Source organism: Sebastes umbrosus, chromosome 6 (assembly GCF_015220745.1).
Source record: "Sebastes umbrosus isolate fSebUmb1 chromosome 6, fSebUmb1.pri, whole genome shotgun sequence".
NCBI classification, from domain to species: Eukaryota; Metazoa; Chordata; class Actinopteri; order Perciformes; family Sebastidae; genus Sebastes; species Sebastes umbrosus.
Genome location: NC_051274.1, coordinates 12,010,920 through 12,037,042, shown reverse-complemented (window position 1 = coordinate 12,037,042; position 26,123 = coordinate 12,010,920). Strand labels below are relative to the sequence as shown.

At 40.0% G+C, this 26,123-nt stretch overlaps 1 protein-coding gene across 4 annotated transcripts in view; it reads right to left on the bottom strand.

Moving 5' to 3' along the window:
• The window catches only part of nckap5l (NCK-associated protein 5-like), a 45,140-nt gene extending 19,669 nt beyond the window's left edge, over nucleotides 1–25,471 (bottom strand). Inside the window, exons 1-2 of one of the 4 annotated variants that reach the window (XM_037771708.1) lie at nucleotides 25,257–25,471; nucleotides 7,517–7,602 (exon numbers count right to left, since the gene is read on the bottom strand). The gene's annotated coding sequence lies outside the window, so the exon portion shown is untranslated. Of the gene's footprint in view, nucleotides 1–7,516; nucleotides 7,603–9,895; nucleotides 10,292–24,826; nucleotides 25,091–25,256 lie in introns of those variants that run through there. The other 3 variants (XM_037771705.1, XM_037771707.1, XM_037771706.1) reach the window with 3 other exon arrangements.
• Nucleotides 25,472–26,123: the final 652 nt, after the last annotated feature.

The window sequence follows — 26,123 nt, the reverse complement described above, 5'->3', positions numbered from 1 at the left end:
GCTGCCTGAATCTGTGAGCACACTACACTGCAGGACATATGGCTGAAGACCAGTCTAGTAGGCATGGCTCCAGGTGTGTGTGTGTGTGTGTGTGTGTGTGTGTGTGTGTGTGTCAGAGGGTAAAGTAGGTGTGTCGACATGGACCGAGATCCAACCGTCACATCACATCAAGGAGTCATTAGAGCGGATGAGACGAGTCTGATTCTGTGGCTGAAGGCCAATCAGGAACTGGCACAGTTTACAGGTGACACATACAAACAAACAAAGTAACCGTGTATGTGTAAATGTACACTGAGACATTCAAATATTTAAAGGGCTGAGTAACCAAGCAACTAAAATGTGTTTTTAGCACTCAAAAACTGGAGTACATAAATTCCTGGTCAGATTATCAGACTCTTATTTATTCTTTGATAAGACATTTCCAATTGATATCCTGTTGTCAGTAAATCCCATAAAAATACCTAAACCAACAATGAGTCTATCTACTAACAATTAATATCTGTGTAACCAAAGCCTGCTATATCTTATTCCTCCTAGAGCTCAATTGTTGTCCAGAAAATATTAAAAACACATTAAAGAGCCTCACTGTTGCTCTGGGTGACATGTTCTGTCATTACCATGAACACACACATGTAGTTTATTTTCACTTAATCCTACATACATTATCTTGCTGCCCCAAATACTCACTAGAGCACCAAATGTGGATTAATACCGCCACTGAAAATAGTCCACTACAGTGTACAGCTGTTTCAGGAAATTACTGAGCCTTCATCAGCTGCTAAATGCTCCACTATGTTCACCAGCCAGTCTCTACCTACTCAGCACCGAACAGCAGACAGACACATTTAGTATACATGGGGTTTATCCATAGACTGTATATAAGCAGTGGACGTAGTCACCCATTGGTTTGGGTGGACTACAGTTTTGAAGCCTCAGGTTCGGCAATTTGGCCGTCGCAATCTTCGGCTAATCTTGTTTTTTTGCTACCAGTGACACGAGAGGGTGGAGATAAGGACAACCGAACACTGAATAAGACATTTTTAGGCGATCAAAATGTTACAATTAACTTTCATGAACTGAAAACACACTGTGAAAGGGTTAAAGCTCTAAAAAACCTGTCAATCACAAGGTAGCCACGCCCTAAAGTATAGCCTGCTTTATGATCTATTTGACTCTAAATGGGACCATAATTTACTAAATGAACATCATGCTGTATTGAAGGAGACTTAAAACTAGGTATTGAGACCATAAACTCATGTTTACAATGTTTACTGAGGTAATTAATCAAGTGAGAAGTAGGCCCATTTTCTCATAGACTTCTATACAATCAGACTTCTTTTTGCAACCAGAGGAGTCGCCCCCTGCTGGATATTAGAAAGAATGCAAGTTTAAGGCACTTCAGCATTGGCTTCACTTTTCAGACCCCGGAGGTTGCCCACTGGGTTTATCAGAGTGGTGAGGGTGAACCAAAACAAGTCTCTGGCCATAAAACCAAAACAATGAGCTGAAACACGCTAAAAAGTTCTGTAGAGCTGAGGGGAACAGAAGAGACGGGTGATAATTGTCTTTGGTTTCATCAATACAAGTGATTCCTTTCACATACAAGAAGTCATGTGATCCATTGTTAGGATAAAAATATTGATTATAGCTGCTTAAATGATTTATGTCTTCAGCAGGGATGAATGGTCTTAGGGCTCAGAGCCAGAGTGGGGAAGTTGGAAAGTATTGAGAAACAGACTAATACATTGGTTTTGGTCTTTTCATTGGATTTGTTGACAATAATGAAAATACAGAACAACAACAGCCTTATCCTTTAAATTCCATTAATCATTTAAGTCTTTTTTAAGCAAAAGTGCCAAACCATTTTTTATGCCATGTCATTATTACAGTTAACTGAATATATTTGGGCCGTAGATTGTTGCTCTGACAAAACAAGACATTTGAAGACACATTGGGCATTTGAAAAATGTTCACAGTTTTTTTGATGTATTATAAACCAAAAGATAATCAGCAGATTAATCAATTATTAAAATAAGATTTAGTTGTAGCCTTAATGCATCATGTTGTCTTTGTTACAGGCACTCAGGTTTTGTATTGGCACTGGTATCAAACATACAGAGAGTATAAAAGCCAATACTGGGAAATGTTCAATAGTTTCATAAGAGATCAGTAGAGTCATGCTGGCCTTGTGTAACTGGAGCTGTTTGCAAAGCGTTTACAGGAAGATTATTGAACATTACTGTGGATTGTGAAGCCCGACTGACAAACCTAAGCAGCACCATCCAAAGAGTAGGGCGCTTATTGAGCTGTGATTGACTGAATGCAGCCAAATCTACACGTATAATGGAGGGCTGATCAATGCAGCCCATCTAAGAACGGAAGCGGATTATTAGCCGTCCGTTTGACCTTGGATACCGAGCGGTTATAAATACCAGCTTTTCTCTTCACTAATGCACATTAAAGCTCGGGGCAGCAGGGCCTAGATACAGGCTCACATCTCTCTGTGAGAACATTCACATAGAAATTACAGCGTGGAGCAAAAGAAACAAAAGTGCAGCTAAATATAAACATGAAAATGTGGTTCTGCTGCTGCGGTTTCTTTTTGATGTGCACAGTTAACGTCACAAGCTTCACTGAAAATGCCACCAGAGAGAAGCATCTCTTAAAACAACTTGTGTCCCATTTATCCAGAATCCAACAGGCTTAAAACCAGTGCTGGATGTAAGACCTATTGATATCCGAACAAAGAGACAATCAAATGATGAAAGAACATGAAGGGGTTCAGTCATTATTAGTCACACAATCAGTCCAGTGCTCAGATCGTTGCACAGGCTTCCTATGTGGCAAAGTACTTTAAATACTGTTGGTTTATGACGCACTGAAACGTTTAGGGACAAAATACTGCAACTAACAATTATTTTAATCATTGATTAATCTGCCAATTGTTTTACTCAGTGAATCATTTAGTCTGTGAAACGTCAGAAAACAGTGAAAAATGTCCATCTTGGTTTTCCAAGTAGTTAATTTAGCACAAGGTGACGTCTTCAGATGTGTTGTTGTGTCTGACCAACAGGCTGACAACCAAAATATTCATTAAATCCTCACATTAGGGAAGCTGCAACCAGAGAATGATTCACATCTTTGCTTAAAAAATGACAAAAATGATTAATAATCCATGATCAAAATAGACGCCAATTTATTTTCTGTTTGATCTACTTAGTTTTAACGCAGCACAAATGTGGAAAAAACTCCCAGAAAACTTAGACTTTTCTAAATGTGGGAGTATTTAGTCACACTTTAATCTTTATTATCTTGTTTTATCTGTTTTTTTCCATTTTTTTTAATCTTATTTTATTGTCTTTAAATCTTATTTTAGTCTTTATATTGTCTTGTGTTTCTTTTATATCTTGTCCTTTTATGTCCTATATAAAGCACTTTAAATTGCCTTGTTGGAAGATGAAACATAAATAGATTTGCCTTTCTTAAAGCTCTTGAAAATATGGTTTCAAATTTTAATATGTCTCTATAACATTGATGTGCGAGTTAGGGAAAAAAAAGCATCCTCCGGTATTATACCCAAGTATTAAACACTCAAAACTGAGCTAATCTGCTTCATCGGTACTGTGTGGGTGTAGTTTGATCTAATGCTTATTTTCATTATCAATTGTGTCAATTATTTCCTTGATTAATCATCTTGTCTATAAAATGTCCAAAAATTAGGGGTAGGAATCACCAGAGGCCCCGCCATACGATGTTATCATGATACGATCTTGTTGCGATTTTAAACATTTTGCAGAGTATTGCAATAAGATATATTGCAAATATATATATAGTGATTTATTGCCTTTTATCAACTGCAAATTATGGAGTTGATACAAAAAATGTTCCCCCACTCCTCACAAAAAAATGTGAAAAATGCCCGTTATAACTTCCCAGAGTCCAAGATGATGTCTTCAAATTATTAGTTTTGCCCAACCAACTGTCTTAAACTCAAAAATGTATTATCATTCATCACAAAGAAAAGCATCAAATTGTCACATCTATTTGTGTGACATTTGAAGTTTGATATTTTTGTGACATCGACTAAGCGTTGTACCTCTAATCTATATATGTCTTTTTTTTATAATCTTGGTATCTTTTATATCTCGTCTTAAATGCCTTCTTATCTCGAATGTACGGCACTTACAAGTCTTAATGTCTGAATTTACAAGGCCGAGAGAAAGAGAGAGAGGGAGCTGCCGGCTGCTTTGTAAACTGCAGTATTGTAATCGTGGTGGTGGATTGGGAGCCAGTGACTGAGCACACAGAGGCTCATTGACGGGGCAGAGGAGAGGGTCAATACGTCCCAGTGGGGCTGCAGTGCCAGGGAGCTCCTTCCACAGAGCTCTGCTGGCAGACTTACAGCCGCTGCTGCTGTCAGAGAGAAGCCACGGGGGGAATGCAAAGAGAGTTAATGCTGCTGCTGCTCAGCTCACTGATCTGCTGAGTGGTGGAGCAAGTATTCAGGTCCTTTACTCAAGTAAAAGTACTAAGACCACGCTGTGAAAATACTCTGTTGAAAGCCATGCATCCTAAAGTATGTAACGATGCAATATTCAGAGCACATCTATATACATTACCACAAGCTATTCATCATATAAAAAAAACAAAATGTCCTTATATCCGTTTGGAGATTAATTTACATCTGTGCAAACTGAAGTCTGATGCTGTCATGATGAGGTCACTATGATGTCATCAGGGGGTTACCGCAGTATGGGCTCGAGATATTTAACACAAAGTCTGCGTTAAAAACTGGAGGTGTAAAGTTCGAAAGAAGTGTTGGGAGCAGGGAGGTTCTAAAGAAAGTCACTATCCATTTACATTATGGGAAATGTAGACCCCAGCGTTTTTGACCCCACACTAGAGACTAAATGGCAGGATATCTCAGCCTCTGCTGCACCATTTTTACCAAATTTCAGGTCTTTAAACCTGTCTCTTAAAAGTCCCCAAACTTCATGGAAGAGTCACTTTAAAAACACACAGTGGGGATAATATTGCAAATTTGAGATCAAATATATAATAAAAACTAATAAAAGTGTTTCATCAAAAAACAAAATTGTAGATAAAGAGACAAATGATTTGGATAAGAAAACAATATAGCAATAAACAAATGGCCTTGTGGGTAGAGCTTCAAAGATTAGTTTATTAATCGATAAAAGTCAATAGACAGAAAATTAATTTGCTACGATTTAAATAACAATTTTAGCAATATTTCAAGAAAAAAATGCCAAACATTTGCTGGTTTCAGCTTCTCAAATGTGAAGATTTAATGTTTTTCTTTGTGATATATGATAGACCACTGAATATTATGAGTTTTGGACTGTTGGAGACGTTATCTTGGAATGTGGGAGCATTTTTCTCAATTTTTAATTGATTAATCCATTAATTGAGAAAATAATCATCAGTTTAGTAAATAATGAAACTAATCCTTAGTTGCAGCCCTACTGATGAGATACCATCACAGGTGAAGGGCAAGTGTAATGGATGCTGCCCAGTAACAAACATAACAATCAAGTTGGTTCTATCTGCAATGATCGAGCCATAAAACATTTTGTTTTGTTTACTGCGACTATAAAAAAATAAAGAAATATAGCATCAAATAAAAGAAAGGACGCCATAATAGATAATAAAAAGGAAAAAGAAGGAAGACAAATAGAAGTGAACAGATAAGACTGGAGGTCAAAGTCAGCGCAGAGCTTTTTGTTTTGTTCTTGAAAATCCAGCCTAAAAAAAAAAAGCCACTCAACGCGACATTGCCAAGTGTAAACAAAGAGCAGCGAGGCTCAGCGCTCGCAGCTTAAAGGTCCAATCACTGAACAACACAAGAGGGGATCATGTGTTCGCCTCTGAGCCAAGAGAGCATGTGCTGCTTTTGTTCTCAAATGGATACCTGTACATGAAGAATGTGAGCTGAGGGGACACTGGTGAGCATTCATCAGCAAACAAATAAAGTGCAACGTGACACCAGAGGAAAACTTACGTGTCATATGCTGTAAATAAATATGCAACGTGTCCTTTAAACAAATTAGCCCGCAGCGACTTGTGCAAATGTCGGTTTAAGTTTTCATGGGTGTATTATCACCAAGCCAGAAAGCATTTACCAACAAGCCTGCTGACAAACAAGCAGAGACAGAGGAAAAGCAAGTCAACAATCAATTCTTCTTCAGCTAAGTCAATTCAGGAAGCTGATTTTTTACAACAAGCTGCTCCACATTCTGTCAATAACTAACAAAATAAAACACTGAGATGATTAATCATAGTTGACTACTACTTTGGTAAGTAAGTATTTTTCAATTAAAGATCCCTAAGTTCTCCAGCTTCTCAGTTTTAACAAGTTGCTGCTTTACAATCAATTTAGAGCAGAAACATTTCGCCGATTATTCGATTAGGTGATTGACAAAGATGCCAAAACATTCTCTGGTTCTAGCTCCTCAGATGTGAGTATTTGCTGCTTTTCTCTGTTTCACATCACTGTAAACTAAATATCATTAAGTTTTGGACTGTTTGTTGAACAAAACAAGAGATTTGAAGAGGTCACATTTGGGCTCTTGGAAGCTTCGATGGGCATATTCACTTATTCACTTATCTCTGACATTAAAAGATGAATCAAAAAAACTTACAGGAAATTAATCTGCAACTATTTTGATAGTCCACCTTTTCTTTTGTTTGTCTTTGACATATAAAATAGTGAAATGAACATATTTTGGTCAGACAAAAGCAAATTGAAAGCTTCATCATGGATTAACCAATTGATTTATCATTTTTGTGACAACTTGCTGCTTTTCTGAGTATGTTCGGGGTTTCGAACTTGAAGTCGGACAAAGCAAGCAATTTAGATTTAGATTCATTGTTTCAGTCATTTTGAAACATGACTCCAAATTGCCCGTAGGTGTGAATGTGAGTGTGAATGGTTGTCTGTCTCTATGTGTCAGCCCTGTGATAGTCTGGCGACCTGTCCAGGGTGTACCCCGCCTTCGCCCAATGTCAGCTGGGATCGGCTCCTGCCTCCCGCGACCCTGAATAGGATAAGCGGTTCAGGATAATCGACGGATTTTGAAACATTCTCTGGTTCCAGCTTCTCAAATGTGAAGATTTGCTGCTTTTTCTCTTATTTATATCATTGTGAATTGAATATCTTGGGTTTTGGACAAAACAAGCAATTTGAAGACGTCACTTGGACTCCGGGAAACGTTGAGGGCATTTTTCACTTCGTCTGACATTTTTTGGACTAAACGAATAATTGATCGATCAAGAGAACAACCGGCAGATGAATCAAGAATGAAAACAATTATTAGTTGCAGCCCTAAACCAATCATCACCTTCCTCTGGGTTATTGTGAAGGGCTTTTTCCACTTTCTCTCCAACATTTTATAGACCAAACAGTTAATCTGCAGATTAATAGACAACCAAAACAATTGTTAGTTGTAGCTCTAGAGAACTGATACATTACTGTAGACTACATAATGAAGACACTCACCTGCGGTTTCAGCTCTTGTTATGATCCTTGAAGAGGAGTCAGTCTCCTGTCAGGCACCTCTGTCTCCCAACAACAAAAGCAAGGAGCTGAGGGAGAGAAAACACAAGGACACATTTTAATGATTAAAATCTCAGCCTCCTTCATTCTTCATCGGGCTTTCTGATTAAAAAAAACAAAACCTCCTGACATCTCTGCCAATCCTATTTGTGTCTTGAAATCATAAGACAGAAACCACAAGATTTGTCTGTCATGAGATCTTGAAGAGTTTGATGGCAGGAGTTTGGGGGTCGTCAGAGGGGGGGTTGAGACCAATGTCACCTCCGTTATGTGGAGGGCAAAGGCTGCAGCTTTCCTCCGATCTGCGAGCGAACAGGAAACCGGGAGGAGAGGAAGACGCTGCATTGCCCTCGGGAGATACCAGCGCTCGGCAGACGCCAGCCATGCCAAGACCACAAGCCTCCACCCCTCCCTCTCGCTCTCCTCCTCTCGTCTTCCCTTTCATCTCTGAGTCATTGTAAAGTGTAATGAAAGAAAGATGGATGAATAATTCAGCAGACACAGCGTTTAAGAACTCCCCTTTTATGTCTTTCTGATAACGCAGGACTTTACACATTGAGTGCCACACAATGATTTTCCAGTCTGATGTGGGATTCCCCATTAACAGAGTCCCTTGTTAATTATGTTCACATTCTACAAAGGTTTCTTTTAAAAAAAACTAAATGGGACGCTCCGTCTGCGGCGTCTCTTCCTTCGACAGATATGTTTAGACGCCGAGCTGCAACAGTAACTCTTCATTTCCAAAAGGGTAACACGGCCTGATCCTTTTAGATCTTGTCAAACTGAAAGGGGATTAGCGGTGTTGAGCATCTGCCCTCTCAATCTGGGTTTTAATAGAGCAAGAGCAGATCAGCTGGTCGAGCAGAGTCCTCCTCGGTACACCTGGTCCCGGGAAGAGAAGCAGGCCGCGATCTGCGATCCGTGTCATGAGAGCGAGATCACAAAGACGGCAGATCACAGAGCTCAAAAGTAAAAAAGCCCGAGAGACCTCGACGATTGCACATCACCAGTATTTATTTACCGAGGACGGACTTTGATTTTCGACGGCTGGACGCTGAGAAAATGATGAAATATAGAGTAAAGCAAATTTTTCAAAGAGGTTTGGTGAGATGCTGCAGAAGAGGAGGAGGAGATGAGATTCAAGGAATGAGGGCAGGGAAAAAAAAAAACAATTTCAAAGGCGACTGAGCCGAAGCAGAGAGAAGAAATGCACAAAAGCTCCTTAAATCATGTCAGTCGCACTCTTGGGGATTTGGCATAGGCAAGGCCGTCTCAGGATATGTCAAACACCACCCTTTCCATCTGCCAATCTGGGGAAGGCAGATTGAAGTTCTTGCTGTGTAGACAAAGTGTGTAGGCGGGAGATGTAAACAATGTGACAAAAACCTAAATCCTCACATGGTGGAATTAAACAAGATCGGGGGGAAGACTGAAAATGTAGGCCAAAGTCGCCTTTTTTTTTTGCAGACACACCATTACCACGCGATTGTCTGCATCATTAATACAGATAAATATATCAAAGAGGAGGAGGGATGCGGGTGAGACAGAATCAGGCTGGGGGAGCTCCCTCGGTGCTGCTTCCTGTCTGATGTTTGGCTATAAGAACCGAGACGAATCGCACACAAGCAATATTTGGGATGAGGGAGCGGAGGCGGCGGAGAGGGGGTGGGGGAGGATGGAGGAGGGGAAGCTCTCTTTCCCAAAAGGGCCTGAAAGGTTGGATGTGCGCCATGTATGGCTGAGAGCAATCAAACTGATCGCAGGGATGCTTCTTAATATCTGTGCCAGGAGACCTCCACACCCAGGGAGGAAGCGCATCACGGGCTCCTCCATCTCTGATACAACACACACTGTGTTTTTGTTTCATCAACCACAAACAACACGTAGGCTGCGCTATCCACCACTGCTGTACACATTTGGCAGATTTATGACACTTTGTTCGCTGCGACCAAAACAATCTGACATTCAGGGTTGGTTCGGCCAAAATCAAAACGACACTCTGTGTAGTAACAGAGCTCCTGAAATGTAAGCTAACCCACGGACATCAGTGTTAACCTAAACACACACACACACACACCAAATCAGACCTGCCCTTAAGAGTCATCAAGTCCATTCATGTCAAGTCAACACCATAAAACCTCACAAAACATGTGCTCCCTCTCTGTCACATCACTTAAATCTCATACAAGTAAAAATCTGCGTGACACAGAGACGCCGTCACAACAGGAAGACACAGCGAGAAGCCCGGAAAACATCACGTCAGCTGAATCACATATTTACAAAAATCCCCGCTCCATCAAGTCTAGTTTTGGGTCACCTCACCTTCCTCCTGCTGCCTTCACAGTCATCCAGTCAGCGCATCCACAGATCTCCTCACAGCAGAATGAAAGGCACCAGAAGGAGAAGAGGAAAAAAAAAAAAAAAGAGAGCGACAGAAAGGCCACTACCTTACATTTCTGTTTTCCGGCTGCGGAGGAGATTATTTTCATCCCTGTTAGAAGTGCCGTCACCCTGCTAGTGTGGCGAGGAAGCCGGTTTCCTCTGCGTTTCAGCTAGAAAAAGGCCTGTCCTTGGGCATGTGCATTGTGTGTGTGTCTGTGCTGTCTGCAGAGGCTGCCATGTCTCCCATTGTTCCAGGGCGAGTGAGGCAAGCTTCCTACCCCAATAGACCCTGCCTACTACAACAGCTGTGGACCAGCCCCCACCTCTCTGCCGCTCTCCTTCTCCCCTCCTCCTCCTCCTCCTCCTACAACTCCTGCCTCTCTGCTGCTGCTGCTGTTGCCGCTGCTGCTAAATATTAACCCTGCAGCTGCCGGCTCAGGCCCATAAAGAGGTGGAGAGGGGGGTTGTGTTTCAAAAGAGACCCTAGCATGTAGCGGACAAAGGAACTTAACAGAGAGAGGATATCCGACAGGCAGGCTGAACTGACAGGACTTCTGCAAAGAGTCATTCAGTGCCCTAGAAATAAAACAGGCTCTGTGCTAAGAGGATTGTCTTTCTCAATCACAGCGGTGATAAGTGTTGGACTGAGTCCTGTGAGACCGCGCTGAGGAACAGAGAAGTCACAGGAGGTATAAGGATGTCACTAACCATCATTCGTGTCATCAATTCATCATTTGGTATAAAATGTCAAAGAAATAGTGAAAAATTGACTATTTTTTAAAAACCAAAGTTATTGAATTGTCTCATCATATGTGACTAGTAGAGCTACACCAATATATCAGCCCATATTAACTTATTGCAGATATATCTATATCAGTGGATATTGGCTGGTTTGAGGTCATTTTTAAAATAGTGACACCGTGACAGTTTGTCCTCCAGAGGGCACTGACAAGTGGATTGTCAAACTGTAAAATGTCACAAATTAAAAAAAACAAGAAATCTAATATAAAAGATCAAGATCACGACTAGATCACGTATCAATATTGTTTGTTTACATTATGTATTCCTGTTTAAGGACATATCAATATCAGTGTCGGGCTCAAACATCCAGTATTGGTCGGGTTATGGCGACATAAGTGAAAAGCAAAAATCGTCACTTTTAAGAAGCTGAAACCAGTGAATGTATCTTTGGCATCTTTGCTTTACAAAATGATTTCAAATAATTTAGGGCAGCAAGTATCTTCATTATCAATCAATCTAAAGCAGCAACGATTAGTCGATTAATTGATTTGTCAATCGACAGAAAATGAAATACTACAAAATACTTAAACTATTTTGATGATCGATCAACCGTTTTAGTAATTTTTCAAGCAATAATTCAAAAATGTTCTGGTTAAAGCTTCTCGAACGTGATATTTGTTGTTCTTCTTTGTCATATCCGTTTATAAACTGAATATTTGGGGGTTTTGGACTGTTATTGCAGGCATCTTTCACAATTTAGAAAAATGTTCACAAATACATTTTATAGACGATTAATCGATTAATTGAGGAAATAGATGACACTTCAATAAAAACTGAAAATAATCGTTAGTTGTAGCCGTAGATTAATCTGCTGATTATTTTATGGATTAATTGATTCATTGTTGGGCCTATTCAATGTCAGAAAATAGTGAATTAAACCTCTTATAAGAGCTTGTTTTGTTCACCCAAGAGTCAAAAACCCCCAAAGATACTCAATTTATTATCACATAAAAAAGCGTCACAATTGAGAAGTTGTAATGAGTGAATAGTTGGTATTTCTGGAGGGAAGATTTACTTCATTTTAGTCCATTTTCGATTATCAAAATGGTTGCGGATTATCGACTAACCGTTTCAACTTTAGAAAAATGCTCCATGTGACTTATTCAGATAGCTTGTTTTGTCCGATCAACAGCCCAAAACCCAAAGATATTTAGTTTACAATCATATATAATTAACATTATCTTTACATCTGAGAAGCTGGAACAAGAGATATTTAACATTTTGGTTTGAAAAAAACTCGTCAATCAACCAATCGATTAACCAACACTTGGTTTCAACTCTACAGTTACTCTCTCACATACAGAGATGATTGTTTGTGAATGAATATCACAGCAGCAGCATGTTTCAACTGGTCAGCAGCATGAAGTCTTTCTAAACGAGTGTCTCAGTGTGGTTCATCTGCAGGTTTTCCCCCGTGTGACTCATCTGCTCTCCTTGTTAATGAAGCCACATCATGCTCAGACATACCAGACACACTAAACCAAGTCTGATGACAAAATGACTGGGCGCCAAGGCAACAACAACAGCAGGAGGAGGAAAACACGGGTTTCGTGACTAGAATGTGGGAGGATAATACGATAAAGTAATAACGGAAGACAAAACAACCCAACGACTGCCTCTGCAAACTATTGTGTTAAAAAAGCAGATCTATATGTTCTCATTTCAGAGTTGAGCTTTTTCAATTTGACCCTAATTGAGTCGACAAGAGACCTGACCTGAATCGACTTTGCCCCCACAACAGACTTCCTATAGTCTAAATCAAGCGCCCCAGGGTGCTCACATGAATATCAGTTGTTTCAAGCTATTGTCAATCAGATCTGCCCAAAACAGTCTAGCCAGTTTGGGGAGTATACAACTTGTCCCAGATTCACAGCAGACTTACGTACAGAGGTACTTGTAGTTTGAGTATTTCCATTATACTTCTATTCCATTACATGTATTGTACTTTGTACTACATTGTTCTGACAGCTGTCGTTACTTTACAGCTCCTTCCTGTCCAGTGAGAACCGTGCATCTCCAAATTTGGTGATTTTGACTGTTTGTTTGTGATAAACTGAAGGAGGAAGTTTGCTGTAATGAGAGAAGGAGAGCTATGCTTGGAAACAAAAAAAAGGCACTGATAAATACAATATGGAAAATCAGGGGGAAACCCCAAAGTCAAAATACTGCACAGGTCATGAAGACTGAACCACTTCAAAGAAAAAAAAACACACGACAGACGCTGAGCTTCACATCAAAAATCACCCAGATCAAAAGAGCTTGTGTCCAGGGAGGATTTATCCTCTTATTACTGAACACATATGGCCCAGTCTGTCCTCATCGCCATGCCTCTAATCTGTGTCCACCTAGTGGCTGGAAAACACAGAGAACCTGCATGTGAACATCACCGCTTCAATTAAAACTGGTTTTAAAAGATGTGCAAACAGTCAGGTGCGTACAACGAGTCAGTGTTTACTTGCTCTAATCATTCATCCTGTTTACACCGGTTATTAAAAGATCCCATTATGTGCCAACAACATAAGAGATGAAGAACAAACTAAGTACATGTACTCATACTTTAATTGAGTGCTTCTTTATACCTCTACTCCATCACATTTCAGAGGGAAATATTGTACTTTTTCCTCCATTACATTTATGTGATACTAAAGTACTATACTATAATCTACCCAGTAGTATAAAAAGACTAATCTAAAATTGCCAAACTACAACATTACAATGCTCTTACATGTACTTATTAGTGATAAAAACGGATTATATATATATATATATATATTACTATTCTATAACAAAATGAGCCATTCTGCATAATAAGTACTTTTATTTTTGATACTTAAGAGTACATTTTGCTGATAATACTTCTGTTTCCATTATCTTTTCCACATCTTTTTGTAAGTTTCAGGTTTAACCAGTGTTCTTTCATTTTCTTCTGCAATGCTTCAACAGCACCAACTGGAGAACTAGCTCCACCAACTGTTAACTCCTAATATTCGCATTGAGAAGTGCATGAAATTGCATTTTCTTTTGCAAATTTTCTGGAAATTCGTATAAATTTTGTGCTAAATTTGGATGGAAACTTTACTAGTGCAGGGAAACACAAAGAGGGACTTTCGTACTAAAAAGACTAACTTTTAAACTCAATCTGTTTTTTTCTGGGAGAGGGCTCCCTCCTCAGTTGCTATTCCTGAGGTTTCTTCTGTTTTCTTCCTTGTTAAACGTTGTTTTGAGGGGAGCTTTCCCTCATCTGAATCAAGGGGCTATAAGAACAGAGGGTGTTTTATGCTGTATAGATTGTAAAGCCCCTTGAGGCAAAGTTGTGATATTGGGCTAAATTGACTCGACTTGTTAGTAGAAATGTAAGATATTTTTGCACACAACCAGGACTGTGGATTTTGTCCCCCATGTCTTCCACTGAAAGCCTGTTGGGGGAGGGGGTCTTTTAATAGCCAGATATCTTTACTAGCCTGGTTTCCATACAAATTAAGCACTCATTTTAACAGAGTTTCCAGAAAATCTGCAAAAGAAAATCCTCTACTTCCTCTACTGTTCTTTGAATATTAGGAAAACCATCCTTACCATAATGACAGCGACTCGCGGTACCACGGTTTTGCACTCTGCGGCTAGCGTTACTGCAGTTTCACAAGCGTGTCAGGGAACTACGGTGGCCTTCAGGTAACATAAAAACAGTTTTGGGGTTCTTTCCGTTCTGGGCTACTGTAGAAACATGGCGGAGCAACATGGCGGACTCCGTGAAGAGGATCCACTCCCTATGTAGATATGAAGGGCTCATTCTAAGCTAATGAAAATACAACAATTCTTAGTTTCAGGTGAATATACACTAATGAAAACGTTCTGAATATTATATTCCACGTCTGCTAATAGATCTCCCGAAATGCTACACACTGTTCATTTAAGACAGACTTAAAAAAAAATATGAACTTATCGTTTAATAACCAAATGGAGGAATCTGTGTTGTTGTGGCGAGTGCAGACGTCACATAGCAGCACAGTAACAGTCAACCAACACAACACTTGAATGGAGGACTGTCGGGGGATCGTCATACCTCTGCTGTGTCAGACATTAACGCACACAGACATCTGTATGGCATGAATGGGACATTGAGGGACTAGTTTCCTTCTAAAAGGCTGAACAGGCCGACATGACCTGAATGAGAGCCGGTCACATGGTCCCCTGGAGCAAACACAAGGAAATGAGGATAACTCTCTACATAAAAGCCTTATTGTCACCTCCCTCAGACATCCACTTTCCCCTCAAGTGAGGATCTTCCCCAAGTCAAAAAACTCGACTCGGTAATGTGGTGGACATAAAGAGAGTCAAGGGGCAATAAAAGGTGTCTCTTAATGGAGGGAAACTTGCCTGGAAACTAAGTGGAAAGAACTTCTCCTACAGACAGACTGGACCAGCACATGTGACTGATTTCAAATTCAATGCAAACATCATGTAAAACAGGACGTCACGTCTCTATTTTAAACACATGCAGCTCCTCTTGTCCTGATTACATAAGATGACAACAAGGAAGTACTTCAACCCCCGAAAAAAAAAGAATAATATCATCCACAGAAAAAGAAGGGATCTGGAACAATTAGTCAATTAACCAGATGGAAAATTAACCGGCAACGATTAATCTTTTGCAAAATATTCTCTGGTTTTAGCTTTTCACTTTAAAGGATTTAATGCTTTTTGTATTTCATAAATGATTGTAAACTGAATATATTTGGGTTTTGGACTGTCAGTCAGACAACAAGCGATTTAAATAAGTCACATTGGGGTCTGGGAAATTATAATGGGCAATTTCTAAAGTTGAAAAACTAATTGATTAATTGATTTGTCGATCAACAAAAATAATCAGCAGCATTTTGATAATCGATTAGTTGTTTTAGTTAATTTTTCAAGCAAAAAAAGACCAAATATGAAGTTCAAGCTTCTCAATTCTAATTCAAAATCTAATATCTTTGTGTTTTGGACTGTTTAGACAAAACAAGCAATTTAAAGACTTTAAGGATTTAGAAAATAGTGATGGACCATTTTCAACATTTTCTGACATTTTGTAGCCCAAACAATTAAACAAATATTCAATAAATAATGAACGGATTGATCAATAATAAAATGAGTACAGCGTTTGATTAAATATTATTTTGATGCATAATTGGGAACCTAACTGCATGTAAATGTGAAGATAAATATGAAGATTTTCTGCTTTGCGCTTATGTTGGTAACAAAAAATAAACTGAATATTTTGGGGTTCTTTGACTGTCTATTTTATAGACTAAACAATTAGCTGTGAAAACAACTGGCAGATTAACAGATAGTGATATTAATGGTTAGTTGCCGGCAGCCGTAGTAAAAGATACAGAAAGCAACGATCCGTTAGCAGATGGTCCACCATTACGTGTTTGTGGTCAGATGGCGGCTGAAGCGAGGGAACTGTCAGGAAAGTTCTGAATTAGAGTTGTAAATCAGACTCGAGGGGTACAAACCTCCATTGAGGGTCCGACAGTTTAATGGGCACTGATGGCCACAGCTCCATGTGAGGATGGAGAGCTAATCCACCAACAAGAAATGTGACACTCAGGCCTCGGAGAGGAGATGTGCAGGGTTTAAAGCCGGGGCTATAAACACCGCGATGGTGTCGGTGGAGGCCCCTTGTGTTAATTTGCATGAAGCCTCAGCTCAGTCGGACCTCATTAGGAAGTCAGGAGTTGAAGCCAGTGAGCCATCAGCCGTGGCTTTGGGAGCCATGTTAGCTATTTGTGCCAAGCCAGTAGAAAATTACCTTGACATGTAGAGCTGAAACGATTTATCGATCAAGAGGAAATTAATTGGCAGATATTTTGATAATCAATAGTCATTTTTTAAGTAAAAATGCCAAAGATCACTAATTGCAGCCTCTCAAATATGACTATTTACCGGATTTCTTTGCCTTCTCTGATATCAAATTGAATATCTTTAGGTTTCGGACTGTTTGTTGGACAAAATAAGTGATTTAAATATGAGATATAGAACTTTTTGTTTATCCTGAGAGAAGTTGTTGTTCAGCAGTTGCAGAAAAAAAGTATGAAAGAGTGCAAATATAAACTATCAATAAGCGTGCAAATCCAAAATATACACAATGGCAAAAATATAAGCAGCAGGGGTGTGAATCATCAGAGGCCCCACGATACGATATTATTACGATACTTAAGTCACAATACGATCTTATTGCAATTTAAAAAAATTTGCGTTATGCTGAGTATTGCGATAAGATATATTGCGATTTATTACCTTTTGTCAATGAAAATTAGGCTGTTTGTCAACCTCTGTTTTATCTAATAAGATACAGCTTTCACTCTGTTCAGTTTTCATTCACATATTTTGAGGTCGGAGGTCAAAGGATCCTGTTGAAAATGGCCATGTCAGTTTTTCCACGACAAAATTTTAACATAACTTTGGAGCGTTATTTAGCGTTCTTCCCGACAAGCTTTAAGACTGATCATACTTGATACTTGACGTCCGTGTATCGATAAAATATTGCCACGCAAAATATCACAATACTATGCTGTATCGATTTTTTCTCCCACCCCTAATAGACAGGTTAGATATGCAAGTGGCGAATAGCTATGTATGTACAATATCAAATCTGAAGTACAGGTTAGTATATATAGCTAAAATATAAACTTTAAAAAAATTGTGAAAATGAGGCACTTTTCATTATTATCTGATTCACTTCATAGACCAAACAATTAACCGATTCATTAAGAAAATAATCTCAAAGAAAATAATCATTAGTTGCAGCCTTATTCATGATTTTAGAGGTAACTTTGCTTTTATCACTCCAGAGCTACGGTGACCTTCATAAATCCCTCACAGGTGAAAAGATTCAAAGTATGCTCTCCAGTTCATTTCTACAATCATAAAAGCACAGTAATGAAAGCCATTTGTCGCGGCTTCTATTAAAGGCAGGTTTCATACCACCGTAAATACTCCATAGAGAGGTGGCGTCCCCCGCCAACCAGACCACAAGCTGTGGAACCAGACTGACATTTTGTCCAGCTGCACACTACATTTCCATGTGTGTCAGCAAACGGCTTTAATACCTGACTCCTCAGTGAGTCATATTCGCACCAAACTACTGAACCCTGACATGCCTGGAAAATATGTGGAGGTTGAACAAGACACGCTGGTGACGAGGCCAGACAAGTGAATCCAGGCCATCATGTCCAGTCTAATAGAGCTGCTATAGTAGCATGAGCACACTGTAAAACAAAAAGGTACCACAAAACCAAGATTAGTGAGTTATCCAACTATTTTTGGGCTTTCTGGTGTCATGACGCTGGCTCACTTTTATCACCATGGTAACCGGGGTAGATCATCATGGCAGCTTATGCTGCATGGATCAAAACGTGTCAAAACAGCCCGACTACTGACCCATCAGCTCGCTGAAGGGCTGTAACGTTTAATGTATTCATCCCGAACCGTTTTGGTATGGTCCGGTGCACGCAGCCGCACGCATAACACATGGTAAGTAGATTGATGCATGTAATGTGGAACCGAAACGTGAGTTCCCCCTAGCAGCTCCCCCTTAGCAACATGTACTGATTGGCGTGCGAGTCAGGCGCAAATGAAACGCTGGAGCCGGAAGACCCGCCTGCCGGTTACCGGTCAGCTACAACAACAACAACGGAGAGAGGGTTGTGTATAAGACAATAAGGGTGTATTGGTGTTGCTCTATCGCTGTACGGGATGTGAACAGAAACACATCCAACATGCTAACGCACATTCGACGGCATCATCCATATGTGCCAGGGATGATAACTGTTTGGGTACTTTGAATGTTTAATACAGACATGGTGGAACTAATTAAAACACTCCTACTAATGCACACGTTTTTATTATTAATTTTAGTATTTTGTATATTCAATTTCATAGCACAAGAGATGCTTTTCAGTTTTATAGCCTTTTGTGACCTGTTTGAAGAAGAAGCATTTGAAATGTTCCTTATTTATCAATAGTTTACCAAAGTTGCCAATGGGCAAAATGCTGCCTCAGTCCCCAGCAAAAGGATTGTGTCTGTCTTTGAAACTTGCACTACTGTCTATTCAAAATAAATGAAAAAGAAACACATTCTTATGCATTTGCAAACCCAGTTAGAATCACTACTACCTGAAGCCAGGTGAGCTAAAGAGACTAAGTTGAACTTTATGATGTGAACATCAGATAAAAGAAGGTATAGGAGGAGCGTGAGTGGTTTGGCGATGGGCAGCGTCTCCACATCTGGCCACCAGCCGCAATGGCTCAAACTCAACCAGGAGTCGGGCATACTCATCATCCACATCCTCTTCCCAAGGTCTGGCCAAGAGGAAGACCTATTTATGGTACAGAATCAAAGATAATATGGAGGGTTATATATGGAGATCCTTATTTAAGCCTCAAAACAATCTGCTCTCCACCACGCCGACAAACACGACCTCCCAGGGAAGAGCGCTGATGTTTTTCAAGGCATATAGGTTGGAGTTTTGAAACAGGAAGCTCGTGAGAATTTGAAAACACTGAAGCAGGAGCAGTTCACTAAAGCACCTTGTGGGAGAGGGTTTAGGGATTGGAGGGCTGGGGGGAGGGGGCGCATAAAGCTCCCCTATAACAACTTTATTTTAAGACAAATGAAAATAAACAGCAGGGGTGCACAAAGCAACACTGTTAGGATACAAGACAGCCTGAATGTAGATGATAACCTCCCACTGTCACTGTTATTCTTTATCTATACAGTCTTAATCCGAGTTATCACGGGTCATAAATCTGAGCGTGGGATATAATACATCGTGTCGACATAAAAACAGTATAAAATTATGGCTGTTTAATCCTTTTTTGGCCAAACAGGACGTGGTGGGGACCCGGTTTGCTTGAATTGATTAAAGCTAAAATTCCTAGCCATATTTTCTTTGGCCAGACCGATGAATTGGATGTTTGTTGCAGCTGCAGCAGCGAAAGCAGTGTTTTGCCAACTTCAATGTTTGCATGACCACAGATTCCTCTGTAGGGTGGGCTTTGAATGAGTGTGAGCTCTTTGCTCTCTCTCTCTCTGGTATACTATGAGGATTCCTCGGGCATATTCAATCACGCATATTTCAGACACAGCGGGCAGCCGACACAGTTCATGTGAAGATGGAGAAGACGAGGCCGGCGTTTTTGAGTTGTTCCGACTTCTTCTGCTGATATTCTGCATGCAAATAATCACGATAACACTCGAGTTGAGGTGGCTCGACTCAGAAGAGACAACGCAGAAGATGATATCCCTTTGATCTAAATATCTGCATTGTAAACAGTCATGATGGTGATGGTGCAGAGCTCCCTTTCTGTCAGTCTTCTCTCCTGCTGTGAGCTCTGCTGTGAGCTCTGCTGTATCGCGCCGACTCTGCGGGGTAATTAATGAATATTTTGCGATGCTAATGCAGGCTACAGAAGTGCCTTTGGTGTATAACCATGGTAACTACAGTACCTGCATACATGCATCAGACAGCGGGGTGATAAAACTCTGATAGCTGATAAGGAGGTCTCAGCCCCAGCCGCCTATCTTCAAAGCATGGTCGTTTATGCAGAAGGGAGGGGGAGGAGGGGGGGTCGATACTGGAGAGATAGGCCGACTGCAGGAGGCTCTGACCCGTCTGCGCACCCCTACCAGACTTCAAACTGACTAAATTACTGTCCCGTCGCTCTTTCCTCCCTGTAAAACGGCTGAACTACGACCTAATAAAGTGATATTTCACAGACGGACTGACCTTGACAGTCTGTAAGGTCTTTTGCTCTATAAAACCCACATTTTTGCCTCAAGATGGTATCACAACAGCTGCTGCTGCGTAGACGTGAAACTAGTTGAATTACTGATAAACAGGGAACTGTTTTGATAATCGACTAATTGTTTTAGCCATTTTTCAAGCAAATGTAGTGAAAAATGCTAAATATTCTGTTTCCAGGTTCTCCAATATGAGAATTTGCTGCTTTTCTCTGATTTATATCACTGTGAACATACTGTATATATTATTATATATATGGGTTTTAGACTGTTAGTTGGACAAAACAAGGCGTTTGAAGACATCATACTTGACTCTGGGAACTTGTGATGGCCATTTTTGTGGCATTTCATAGACTGAATGATTAAACGATAATGAAATGAAAAATGATTACTCAATTATCAAAGTAGTTGTCTATTAATTCTTCGAAGATCAACTATTATTAGTCGGCTTTATTTGTTACTTAGTGACTGTTTGTAGTAAAAATCTGCTTCCTGAATTGACAGATGAAGAAGAGATAGCTTGTGATGGCACTTCCTCCTTTCATTTCCTCTGTGACTTTCGTTGTTTGTCATCAGGCTTGTTGGTTGATACCTGATTTGATTAATTGTGTAATTATGATCAAGTGCTCGACTTATCGTTTCAACTGAAGCATGTTTCTTGGACTGCAACACCTAATAAATAACTAAAACCAGTTAGCAGGACCAACAGCCAAATTAAACACTTACTCCATGCCACGTTTCCCCTTTATAATAAAGTCTGAACACCGTCTGTGGCTGCAACAAGATGTGGGACACAAAGGCGTGCAGAACATCTGTGAACAATTAGAGGCGAACAGAGCGAGCAAGCACTTATACTGCCCATTACACTTGAATAAGTCACTGGCTCGGCTCTTCATGATGTAATGCGGCGCAGCTTGGATATGCAATCTCAAAGTTGCGCTGGGACAGAGCCCCTCACAAAAACTTCAATCGAGCTCAAACATGGAGCACACGGGCCGTAAATGTAATGCAGCGGGCGGAGAGTGGAACCAGATTTATCTGAAGCTCTGAGGTCATTCCTCAGGATAAAATGTTCACAGGGCCGCTGGGTCCTCGTGTTCTTGACCAAATATTGTTCCAAATGTGACACATTTATTCTTAAATCCTCCCCAGCCTCCTAAGCTCATGTTTAAATTATTTCTGTTACATGCATCCACCAAAAAAAAGAAGCAATAATTCCAGCCAATCAACAGAGTGAACTTTACATTTACGCGGCTGAATTTCTGCCCTCGTGGTTGATTATTAACGTCTCTTCACACTCCAAACATCTTCACTTGGATGTTTAACCTTCACTGTGCAGGATGATGTTTGACACTAGCAGACTGTTTTCACATTCATATCCTAAAAGGAGGAACATTCACCTTAAAGGTGCTAAATACAGGATTGTGAGCATTTCTATTGCCTCTCAACGGCTCTCAACATGGTGACGGCGACAGCGAGGCGGCGGCTCGCATCTAATGGTGCTTACAGCGCTAACAGTGCAAACAACGGAGAAAGTGATGACAGAGCTAACGGTGTTTACCTGAGGGGGATGCGGAGGGTGGGTGCTAAGCTTCCCTGAGGGCGCCGTCTGTTGGGACGGCGTTATCAGCTATAACTGCTGTATGAGAGCAGTGCAGAGTGGTGGCTGTAAGCTAGCCAGTGGGGCACGCTCACCTGCACTTCAAGCGCAATTTTGTTTGCGGAAAAACTTATTAGAAATAAATTATTATTTTACGTTTATTATACGGGAACTCCGACGATTTTACACATCACAGTCTGTTTACAGATGCCTCAAATTGCCTCAAGTGACAACACTTGAGGCAGTGTTGGTTTGGGCTGAAGAAAATTTAAAAAAAAGAAAACTGTGGGTGTGGATTTAGAAAGCAGTGAGCTTCCCAGACCTCCGTACCCCGCTCTTCATCTCTGCAGCAGGCTAGAGACTCGAGGATACATTAGCCGCTACTAGCATAGCACACTCAAATCTCAGACTGCACTGGCGGCAGTTGAGGTGCATTTTGGGTAATGTAGGCGGAAGGTTTTGACAAGGAAGACGAATGCATTATGTCTCTGGTTCTGCTGCATCGATTTTGATCCTTTTTGTTGAGTCCAACAATGTTACAGGAGTGCAATGATCTATCAGTGGAGCTTTTAAAACATGTCTGGATGGGATCTTTAAGTTCAGAAGATCAAACTTTTATCTGAATGACCTCTCAAATGCTAAAAAGACGATTGAATCCCCTCGTCTCAAACTTGTTAAGGAAACAAGCCAATCACTTTGTTCCAATCATGAGGTCACTGTCTCGATGAGTCTTTGCGCCATGAAGTCTAGGATGGATTTCTTATATGATATACTGTATTTGTCTGCAATTGCCAAAAACAACAAACTGCACCATTACATCAACATACAATTTGGAAAAGGCACAAGGATACGTCATTTCTGCAAACACTAAAAGATTCATCGAGCATTTCATAGGAGATCTTCAGCAAAACTTAAATATTTTACAGCCTGAACGCCAGCCAGAGTTCAAACAATCCTTCCATCCTCATTTCTTTCGACCTAAAGTTTGGTCTTTGTTCAGAAGACGATGAGACAATGAAAAACAGCATGAGCGTATATCTGGCTTTAAACCAACAGACACAGATCATTAAGCGTGGATGTTTTCCCCTTCAAAAGGACTCCGTAATAGCTACACAGCAATATTTTAGATGTTTTAAATCTCCAAATAGGCCTTATAACTTATTAAGATTACTGGCACGTGTTTTATGACCAATTAAATCCTTCACAATGTGAAAACAAACAAGAAACAATCCACTCCTCGTGATTAGAATGCCATTCAGAAAATGTGGAGGGTATCACATCTACTGAAAAGCAGCATTGTTAAAGTATGATCCAATAACACATACTCACTGCCAATACTGCTCCAAATAAGTTTCTGTACTGGCCAACATGGGCTCCAATCCAGCCCATTACTTTGAGGGGAGCACCCCAATTAAAGCTCAAACTACTAGTCAATTATTTTTCTAACAAAAATACCAAACATTCCCCAGTTAAAGCCTCTCAGTTGGATTTGCTGCTCTTCTCCATTTTATAGGATCATTAAGTTTGGTCAGTCAAAACAAGCAATTTAAAGAAGTCACCTTGGGCTTTCAGAAACTGTGATAACCATTTTTCACTGTTTTCTTACATTGTATATATCAAATGATTCATCAATAATGAAAATAGTAAGTTTGGTGCTACTAACACCAAACTCCATCCACCTGTTTTTATGCACATTTACATTTTGTGCATAAAAAAACCTGAGTGGAAACGCAGAAAATGCCAAACTTCTATGTTGTTTTCCCACCATTTTAAATTGAAATGGTGCTCTTTTATTTACATGTGCATTCATTCACTTTTTTTGCCAAATTTACTGGATATTTGATTAAAATTTGCTCTACATTTGGACAGAAATCTGTCTAATGACTCTTCACTTCCTTTCCCTCTCAGTTTTGTGGTGTTTACAGCTACAGCCCGATCGATACTGGGTTTTTGAGGCTGTTATTGATATCAATGTTTGGGAGTTTAAAAAAAATCTGATAACAATATATATCGATAGTCATTTTCAGTCTGTCGTGTTTTTTCCCCACAAAAGTTTAATAACCTTACTATCACATTTTTAAATGATATACTGTACTTCTTCTCTCATTGAAAAATCCAGAATCTGTGAATATGTTCATGTTTTTCCTTTCCCAACACCTGACCCACTTTACTGAAAAGTCTATTCTAGTTTATGAGTGCTGGAAGTTGCATATTAGATCATAATCAGCATGCAAACTAGTTGAGATGTCAACTTCCTCCCTTAGAACACAATCTTCTAGCATCAAACTCTACCAAAGCATGATTCTGCACAATGAAGCTCAAACATGATGCACAAATTAGCACATTTTGGTGTGGAGGGGGACTTTAAACCAGCTGGTAAAACTAAATTGGCATGCCTAAAGACTAGTGATAAGGTAAACTATGATTAATGTGTTTTATCCTCTTTTAAAATGATCCTAACTTTACATAACATGAACCAGGGTGGTTCATCCTCCACTACATCCCTGCTGCAGACACATTCACACCTTAATTCATTCATTATTTGGCTGATTTAAGAAAGCTGGTGGTTGTGTGTGTTTCACTGTCTCTAGTCGCAGCCAGGAGGTTTGACATAGTGGGGTTTTAATTCAATCATAAAAATGCTTCTTTTCTGCATCATTGTGAGGATAAAAATAAAACAGTGTACCGTTAGGACTCGGGTGCCAGTTCCTTTTCCATGTTCCTCTTTCAGGTTTCACCTCTTTAAACGAGGCTTTAAGCTAGCATGTTCATGCAGTCAAACAAAAAACGTAGGCTTCGAAAAATTACATTTTTTTTCCTGGGACAGGCCCTCCAAATAAAAAAAAAACCCCAAACCCTGCACCGAAATGAGTCCCCTCCGACACTACTGATGCTGTTACGCCCTTTCCTTTCCCCCACAAGCACAGAAACGGTGGAAACACCGGGGCGTTTAACGCTGAAGACAGATACCCTCACAGTTAGCTGTACATCCGTTCAGACCTTCACTTCACCGGTGCTGTTAAATCAGTGAAAGCATGCCAAAAGCCTCTGTCGGTATTCCAGCTAATCTCTCGACCAAGCGGACATGAAACGACATTTTCCTGGTCAAAACTCACCTCATTTGGTTGGAAACTGCCGAAGACGACGCTGCCTCTCCATGGTTAATAAAAGACAGAAATACACTAGTTTTTCTTTTAAAATATGTCTATCTTGTGCTCATTTTTGCAGCGTCCTCCTTCTGCAGCAGCAGCCGCTTTCTTCTCTCTGCCTCGGCGTTTAGTGTTTTGGGTTGAGGAAAAGTGATGTCATTGCATGAAATTGCATTACCCGCCCCAATTTTTTTTTAGAGGCTGTCCCCATGCTGCCAAACATAACTTCATCACCATATAGGCCTACTTTTTAAAGAGCTGCATGTATATGTGTTTTTTTTAGTGCCTTGAAATATTCTCTGCACACTTTAAAGGTCCCGTATTATAAAACGTGAGATTTTCATGTCTTTTATATTATAAAGCAGGTTTAAGCGTTTTATAAATACTGTTAAACTATCAAAACGCTCAATATACGGAGAAATACACACAGCCCGTATTCAGAAATTGTGCGTTTTAAACAAGCCGTTAGGATTTCTGTCCATTTGTGATGTCACAAATCTACAATATTTAGACCATTACACGGTATTAAACGTAAACATTCTGAATGTGTCCTAGTTTATTTCCTGTTGCAGTGTATGTGAATGACATCAGCTGACAGGAAGTAAACATGGACCCAAACTGTTGCCTAGCGACACAATTGACATGCACTAAAACGGAGCGTTTCAGACAGAGGGTAAATACAGGTAGATTTAGACAGAGAATACGAGGAAATAAAGTTTTTTTTTAAAACATTACAGCATGTAAACATGTTCTAGTAGAAACACAAAATACAAGTATGATCCTGAAAATGAGCATGATATGGGACCTTTAAATACTATCTGACATCATTAAGTT